Below are 9,326 nucleotides of genomic sequence, written 5' to 3'. Positions count from 1 at the left end.
AAGACATCCAGCTCTGTGCAGGGAGCAGGGCAAGGATGTGAGCTGTTGGGGATCTCCTGACCTTCTCCAGCACTTTTCTGCCTGGGGCTGGTGGCAACTCCGTTTCCCAGGTGAGCTGTCTTTCCCCCGGTGGCTGCTTATCCAGGTCTGCCAAAACAGTCCCTGTCCTAGCACATCTTCAGGGATGTGGCATCGTCCCAGGCCACTGCCAGCTCCCACTGTGGTAGGGCTGAAATTAAAACACTGGGAGCATAAAGCAGAGGCTTGGTGGGATGTATGGCCGTATGGACAACATGGCTGTGCCTGGATCTTCCAGGGCATCTTGTCACCCTCTCAGCTCTTCAGAGATAACTGCGTCCACCCTTCTCCCTTTGGAGAAAGCCCTTTCCCTGCAGGCACAGGTGATGGTGGCTGATGGGCATTGCACGGGGAGCCTGTGAGCCAGACCGAGCATCCGACGGAGACAGGGGGCCATGTCCTCCAGCACTCGTCCTGCCACCTCACGCAGAGCAGTAACTCTCTGCAGTTCAGCGAGTCTGGTCTCTTGCTAAACATCTTTGACATTTGATTTGAGGAATAAAGGTCAGGCTCCTCGGAGAATGGTAATGTGAGTTTAATGAACACAACCTGTCAGAGTCTGCACTGCTGCAGCCTTTTTGGAGGGCAATGGAGGCTGGGGAGCTGCACTGCCTGCTCGGGCAGCCACAGTCTCAGCTGCCTGCGTCCTCATCTTTGCACACCCCCGTGCAGCAAGTACTGCCGCGGCTGGTGGGGGCGTGCCTGGGGTTTGACAGAGAGACACGGGGCCTAACCCTAGCTCCTGCAGATAGAGGGGGGCAGGGTCCCTCTGCACCTCCATTCCCCTCTTGATGTGTCCTCCTCTTCCTGAGTGATCCAGGAGAGCAGAGAATCCTTCCTCTGGAGCTCATCCTACCATCAGCCGTCGGACAGCGGAGCGGCGAGGGCACGGGACAGCTCAACCCTGGCATTACCCAAGGCTTCGTGCCTTGAGCATGGCCCCGTTTCTGTGGCAGCATGGCTGGCTGCTCTTGTCTCTTGCGTCAGTGGTACCTCCGTCCTACTCCAGCTATTGCATCCAAATTTATTCTATAATATGGGAGAGTTTAGCTCTGAAACCTCTTTTTCTTGGCACCATATGAAGTCAAAAAAGCCTTCCAAAATAAAGAGGTAAGACATATCTGAACAAAATAGCCTAGCATTTCCAAAATGAGAAGCTGAATTAAATTTGGCCATTTTTGGTCAAATTCAGGACAAATTCCAGGACTGTTCATGTCTTGCCTCTTCCCAGACTTCTTTTCCTGTTTGTTGGGAGTGTTTTGCCAGCCCTATAGATCCCCTTACCCTTGCGTACCCATCTCCCTCCCCCGTTCCTGGGAGCTATCCTCCCTTGTCTCCCTTTCTAAAGGACATAAGCCTTGCTTTTGTGCCTAATAACGTGCATCCCACTGCAATTTCATGCTTTTACATTCACAGCGTGCACAGAGAATGCAACTCTCTTCACATACAAAATTGCAAATACATAGCTAAACTGTGACGAATTTCATATTCGCAGTGAAATACACTCATTTATAGATGTGCATGTTTTCTGGCCAGGAAACGCTTAAACATTGAACAACTCTTGAAGCTAAACAATCTCCTTCAAGCTAATTTAGGAGCCATCAGCAGCTCTAAGTTTTCCATAGCTGGAAATCACTGCTGATGCATCTTCCCTCCTCTGCTTTGCTTTCTTAAATAAGGGCAAATACTAGATAGCGTGTTTACCTCTGCATGACACCAGAGCCAGTCAGCTCCCTGTGGCCTAAGCATTAAGGTTTTCTTCCTCTTTACCGGCGGAATTACATTTAAAAATCTACTCTAGAAGTACATTGACACACAAAGTCAAGTGCTTCAAATGTCAGAAGCACCAAAATTAAGGCTGTCCTCATCTCCAGCCTCTTGAGCAGGATCATTACAATACAGTCTTTAATTACATGATCATATACTAGTTTTTCCACAGACTCCCTAACTCATTCCATGCCTGGGTAGTCATTCAATATTTCTCTTAATCCCTTCCATTCAATGTGTGCCGCAGGCTTTATTTGCTGCACACCAGCCAAACCCTCTGTTGACTACACAATTATTCATTTCCTCTTGGGTGTTTCTCTGGTGCTTTCATCAGGGTCTGTGAATGCTTCTCAAGTGCTAACGAATTTATTTCCACAAAACACCTATGTAATGACCTTGCGCTTTCTCCCTTGGGAACCGAGGCAGAGAGATGAGCACCAGTATGAGAGAGCGCCTGAGTTTGGATGCTCTCGTACCATCCCACGCAGCAGGCCCTGGTGCTTGATTTTCTGCGGACTTAGCACTTCTTTACATTTCATCTGTTCAAAGCATAGCTCCTGTTAGCTTCCGTTCCGAGTGCTCAGCACTTCTGCAAACCCGACCCTAAGGATCTCCCACTGGGGACACTGGAAATGAGAAAGGCATAATTAAGCTCAGCTCTAAATTCTGGAGGAAATGCCAGGGTAGGAAGGAACCCCCATGAGAGTGCACTTTCTTCTCATGCAATCTCTCGCTCTGTTCAGCAAAGCTTTTCTGTTCTTCCCAGGGAGTGGGGGATACTGCTTAGTTGCAGAGTCCCAAGAGAGCCCAACCCATGCACTACATAGAGCCAGAATGAGAGCAGAGCACGACTGTGCAATTACTACCAGTGAAAATGTCACAGCCTTTCCTGCTTTATCCCTCACCATCCCCGCCTCATCTCCTCTCCACCTTTAGATACTTCCTAATCCCCCCTGAGAATGACCTTGTCCTTGTGTGCCCGTTCTTGTGCACCTCTTCCACCAGACCTCTCAATTCAGAGAATCCCGCTCCCTCTTCCTCGCTCCCAGGAACACCCTTCTGGCCTGGAGAGCCTCCTCCAACTATGGGTCTTGGGCTGGAACAGGGGTCTGGAGATAAGGAAAATCATCCTAAGCCAGAGATGTGGGAACTGGTTTCACATTGCTCCGCTTCTGCCCCTTCCTTTGGGAACAGGGGATCCAGCCTGAGATCAGAGGTCCCATGTCACACCAGAAACCCACAGGACAGCAGCAGCGTCTGTCCACAAATGGTGTGTACCTTGAATGGCCCAGCCGCTCGCTGCTGACCAAGCAGAGGCTGAGCTGATGGGGAGGCAGAGGGGTCTGGGGCCGTGCTGCTGCAGGGAGCAGAGGGATCAGGAACGAGCTCAAGGCCGCAAGGCAAAGGCAGGAAGACGATGCCAGGGTCCAGGGGATCGTGAGTAGGGGCACAGTCCTGGCTGTCCTTCTGACACCTGTGATGCCAAATTTGCCACTGTGGAGGCAACTTGGGCCCATCCCCGTGTTGTGGGGAAATCCTCCCAGCTCTGCTCCAGCTCCTGCTTTTCCCAGGATCATTCACTGTGCTCTTTCTACACCTGGGGGTATCCAGCCTTGGTCAGATGTGGGTGCAAGCGCTGGAGGTGCCTGCAGGACCTGAGTTAGCAACCTGGCTGTGTAGCAGCTGGGCTCCAGCTATGAGTGAGAGCTAAAGCAATGGCTTAACACACTGAGATTTAACCCAAGCTGCTCCATTTCCATCTCACGATGGAGCTTGTCATGGTGTGTTTCCCATTTTTATTTCCCAGCCACGAAGAGCACTTGGCATCTGTGGCAGTTGGTAGTGCCAAGACTCTTGGTTTTAGGAAGAAACCAGAAGGGTGTTTGAGGGCTGGTTACCCCTCAGTGCTGACAGCCTGCTGTGCGCCCACAGATGGGTGCTCTGTAGGGCTGGGGATGTGCTGTGGGAGCCTGACATGGATCCCGCATCTAACAGCAGCAGCCTTCCCACCACATGCTTTGCACAGATCCTGCCCTTCCCCATTTGATGGGATCCCCGGAGACGGGTGAGCAGCCGCCTGTCCCTTTCCTTGTTGTCCAAGCAGCTTGCAACTCTCCTTCTCTGTTTGTTTAGAAAAGGTTTCATGTTCACCTTCCCAAACTCCCAGACAACTGCTCTAACATATTTTGCCTGTCAATGCAAAGACAACACAGTCTGGTAAAACAGCTGCCTGAGCCTCCCAGGTTACTGCGTTCTTGGTATTAAAAAGCCATTTTCCAAGGGACTGGCAGGGCAGTCATGAGTCCCATGCGGTCCAGACGCGTACTCCAGCTTGCCCCTGGAGAGGCACAACATGTTCCCACTTCCAGACCTCCTTTTCTTGAGATGCTTGTTCCCAGACATCGTGGATCAGCCGCTCATACCGCACTGACCCATCTGCTTTTCAAAGTGGGGAACCATGCTACGTGGCTCTGCGCTCACATTAATGTTTTTGCTGGCTTTTTTGGACACCTCACCAAGTTTGTGAAGTGATGTGGCTTCTGGGAGTGAGCTGGCCCAGAGCAGAGCCAGCAGGAGCTCAGAGCCACGTGCAGCCCGCAGGGCAGGGGCCTTTGCAGCCGCTCACAGAGGGAAATGTGGTTCCTGCAGCAACAGAGTTCGCTGTTGCACTGTCAGAGAGGGCGGTTTGCTGGCCACGGCCTCCCTGCTGCTCTGCCTGCCCTCTCCATCCTTCCAGTATTCTGTCCAGGAGTCTTCTGACTGAAGCCTTGTGGTGGAAATCATGTCCAGAGACTCCCAGTAAAAGCTGCCTTGTCCCTCTCCATATCCATGGACTTCCAATAAGAGTCAGGCTTCTCTTCAGGGTCTGTGCATCTCAGGGTAAAGCTCTTCCAGAACCCCTGAAGCAGGACTTTGGGTTCTCAGATCTTGCATGATTCTGCATTTCAGCTCACGCTGTTCAGCAGACTCATGTCACCAGGATGGCCAGATCGCCCTGCGCTGTTCAGCACACCCTGCTGCTTGTGATGGCTCTGCTGTGTCCACCTTCACTGCTCCTTCCAGACCTCTGGTAATGCTACCAAACAGGGTGACCGAAACCAGACCCTGGGGAGCGCTTTTCATGGGCTGATGGTTTCTCATGGCAGCTCTGTATTGAATGCTGCTTCATTGCAGAGCGGGGCATGTTTGCTGGCAAGGGGGCCAGCTGGAGCCTTTGCTGGTCCACAGGTACTCTGTGAAAGACGGGGGGCTTGCAGAGGTTGGATATGGATAGGAGCAGCCCCAGAGGCTGGTCAGTGGTGTTGAAAGCAGTCAGCTGGACCACTCCAAAAGGACCAGACAGGAGAGACGCTGTGGCCTGCTGGCCTGAAATATCAAATCTGTGGGAGCTCTTCTTATGAGGAATCCTAGGAGAGGTGCCGTAGGGTGCCCAAAGTCCCCAAGGTGCATGTCAAGCTCTTCACCCACAGCAGGCTCAGCCCAGGCTGAAAATGGTCCTGTCTGCACATCCCGCATGGCTTCTCGGCTTTGACAGATTTGGCAGGTGCTGGTTGCTATTCACCTCCCCAAAGCCATGCAAGACCTTGGCTTTACGATGCCATTCCTGTGTCCAGATCTCAGCCCAGGCACACCGGTGCCTGGCTCTGCTCGTGAGAGCGGTGCTTCAAAGGGCTTGGTGATGGCCAGGGAGGCTGGCTGCCCTTGAGAAGCTTTCCCCAAACTGCCCTGGCTCTAACTCTTCCCACCTGCATCTCCACAGGCAAGGGGGGGGGGGCGGGGGAGGGCGGCGTGTGTGTGTGTGCTAAATTCAGGGATTCCGTTAGTATTGGAAAGATTAAAGTTCCTGGAGAAAATCAACTTGTTTGCTCATTCAGGAGGGAAGGGGGATGCTTGTATCGAGGCACAAGCACACTGTGCTACGGAAAGCTAAAACTGTAGCTGAGAAGAAACACGGTATTTTACAGAGTGTCATAGGGGAATAACGTCTGAAGCTCACTGTGAAGTCTTGTAGCTTGTACTGAACCTTCAAAATGAACCATTTGCTGAAACGGAAAGAATCCCTTTTCCCCACCTGTGAAGGACCGCAATGCATTTCCCTGTCAAAGATAACTTGAACCAAAACAAAGCAGTTGAATTAGAAAATCACTATGATTTTGTAGAGAGTTTAAATGATTCATTAAAGGATTTGTTATTGCAGGGTATGCGGAGCAAAGCCAAGCAAGAGTTATTGATGGAGGTGGGCTGACTTCTGAGCACGCACATGAAATTGCTGTATCTGTGACATGCCGCTACCAGTCCTGGAGAGCTGCAACTGCATGATGGGGTCTGCACAGCAAATCAAATGAATGGTCAAGTAAAAAGGCACAGCATGGGAAACACTCAAAGACTCTGAGCTTCATATATGCAATAGCCCCATGCTGAAAATGGTTCTCAGCTCGGGAACAAATCCTACAGCCAGGGCAACAAATTGGGGTAAATGTAGAGCTAATGTAAGAGCAAAACTTACCTTCAAAACTGCAGGCAAGAAGATGAAGCCCACTGGGAATGCAGCAGCACCTATGAAACGGTTTAATTAGGTTAAAGGAAACAAAGGGTGAATTGTGTGATTTTTCACAAGTAGCAAGTGAAAGATTTCGCACATGGCCTGCAGGGTCTCTCATTTCACAGCAGGATTACCAGGAGCTACTCAGAGAGCTGCAACCCTAGCAAGTCCTGATTGCAAAATAAACATGTACAAAAGATACCCTTGCTCCTCTGTGCTTTAAAGTGAGAGTAGCAGAGCTGCTCTGTCAAGAAATTCCTGGTAGAAAGCCTTTGTTCATTGCACAGGATGGATGAGACACCATTTGCACTCGAGCAAAGGGAGGACCCTGGCCCTGCAATGGATCAGGCTCTTGAGGTGGGATGCTGGTGGTGGGATGAGGTTCCCACATGAAACCCTACATGCAGGTGTGTCTTTGTCAGGGTCTTCACGTGCAGGACCTGCCCAAGGCCCCATAGCATCCCTTGGAGATCCAAGACTCCATTTGGTGCCAGCTGTGAACCTGGGGCATCTGCATGGCACCTGCATGTGCAGTCCGCAGGCCTGTGGGAGACCCAGGTCCTCATGGGGACACAGCTGGAAGCCCAGTGGGACCCCCAGAGCACTTGACATGATGCTGGACACCCGCCTGTCAGCACCAGCCCACCAGTAATGGTAATGGCAGCTCAGGTAGCCAGCATGCATGGAGGCAACAAGGTTCTGGTGCTTGAATCTCAAGTGAGTCTTGCCTGGATGTCTTTCAGGAAGGCACCCGAGCCTTCAACACATAAACAAAGCATTGGGTGGGATCAGATGCTCAAGTGTAGCTCTGTCCGTCTAGACGTCTCTACCTGAGCAGGCTGCCCTGGAAGCCACGTCGGGGAGGAGGGCCTGGCTGGAGCATGCTCAGCTTGTTCTGGGACCTCCAATTTGCACAAGAGCCTCGCTTCAAGAAACAATGAGCTTCAGGCTTCAACAAACAGTGAGGTGAGAATCATGTCATCTTCTGTGCTTGAAAGAAGAGTGGTCCCTTCATTTCGCTCGGTTTATTCAGGACGTGCAGTACTGCATGGCAGGGTTGGGGTCTTGCAGAGCTGCAACTATTTTCAGGGCCAGCTACAGGGTGCAGGGAGAAGAAACACAGCTTTCCAAATGTGTAATGATTTCCAAGGTAGATTTAAACAATAATAACAGATAATTGGAGAGGCTGCTTGCCTAGAAGAGAAGATATATTGACCTTGCTGGCTGACAGAATGCCTTTGTAAATCTGGAATTAGTTAAATGCTGCTAATAGATGGAGAATGGAGACAGACGCAGAAGTGGCTTCAAAATTAGTGCACCACGCTCACTGAACTGTCACGGGCTAGTGTTTGAGAGAGCATCCTCCTGAGGCATCAGGCAGGGGTCATGGGCCGGGTACAGTATCCTGGCTGTTGGTGTTAGGTGGAGAATACAGTGGTCGGGGAGCCAAAGGTGGACACTGAGCAAGGCTGTTCTGACCCTCGTGCTGGGATGGCAGCACGGCAGCCACACAAGGCAGCTTTCAAAGCACTTGCAAAATGGTGTTCAGCATTGTGAGGGCCTGCTCACCGCTCACCATCTAGGATGTCAGTGGAGGATTGCTCCTCAGAACCCTGGGATCATGAAAGGCTTTAAACCAACTGATAGCAACCGCATGTAGTACTCTGTTTCTGAAAAAATGAATCTGGGAACCATATGGGGACCACCAATGCTGGACATCAGTACAGAGCAGCAGCGCTCCTTTGATAACCTGGGACAAGAACGTATTGCTGCTGCTGGGGCTGCTGGACTGGCATTCCCAGCCATGCCCTTCCTCCATAAGCTGGACAGTCAAGGTGGAGGGATGGGATCTATAGCCAGGCAGTAGCAAGAAGCTGGACAAAATGGGTGTGGGGAGCCTGGACAACCATGCTGGTGCTGTGAGGGGAAGGAGGAACCCGCTTCACCCTGTGCTCAGAGCAACTCTCTCCTCTGCTGCAGGCGTTGTGAAGGCACACCTGAGAAATCGCACTGAAAATAGTGGGATGATAATCTTCAGAAGCCCCTCTCGTGCACTGGGAGAGAGATGCTTATAACCTTTGCCTGCCCATAGTTTTTACTAGTGGGCTGCAAGGTGCCTCACATCTTGTGTAGGTGAGCAGCATCTCTAAGCAGGCTCTGTGTCCCACCCCTACTGGTGTCCTTCAGGTCCACGAGGTTTTAGGGAGGCTGGGAAGGTGGGAGGTTTCAGCCCCTGTTCTGGTGAGGGGATCCCAAACCCTAGAGCTAAACACCTATCCTTAGCTCAGGATGAGAAACTGGAGCAAAAATTGGCTTTTCAAGCTTTCCATCTTTCCCCCGAATTGCCAGGATCTTGTTCTGGAAGTGGCCAGCTGCAGCTGTCAGATGCCTGCTGCAGGCAGGGAGTGCCAAATGAAGCATGGCAACCACATCCACGAGTGTGGGAAGTCATTCATGTTTAGCTGTTTGCTGCAGAGAGACCCCAGCACCCATGAGGGCATCCCTGGACCACAAGCCATTCACATACACCACGCAGGCTGAACCTTTCCCAGGTAGCTTCCTAGGAAGAGGTCATCGGCTTCGCCTCCACATGCGTCCCCTGGCACACCTTGGCAACAGACTTGTACTTTCTTCGGGGTTGGTTAAGTGTTCCCGTGGTACCTGTCTTCATGAGAGCGATGAGCTGCTTCTGCACGTGGGCTTGCAGGTTTGGGTGCCAAGGCGTTCAAAGCTTGTGCACGCCGGCGTGGTGTGAAGTCCTTCCCTGCTTCAGTGGAGCTGCAGCCTCTGGCTGCGTTCGGAGGTTACTGAATTTGTGAATAACGCTGTTCTGTGGTTACATCGCCTTGGTTTTGTGTTCTGTGGCTGTTTTTTCTTTTTTTAAACATTGTGTAACTGAAGGGCTGATGATTTCAAGAGCAGTGCTGGTGGGTGAAAG

Source organism: Egretta garzetta, unplaced genomic scaffold (genome assembly GCF_000687185.1).
Source record: "Egretta garzetta isolate BGI_Z169 unplaced genomic scaffold, ASM68718v1 scaffold7, whole genome shotgun sequence".
NCBI classification, from domain to species: Eukaryota; Metazoa; Chordata; class Aves; order Pelecaniformes; family Ardeidae; genus Egretta; species Egretta garzetta.
The sequence above is the reverse complement of the archived record's forward strand: the minus strand, read 5'-3'. Positions refer to the sequence as shown.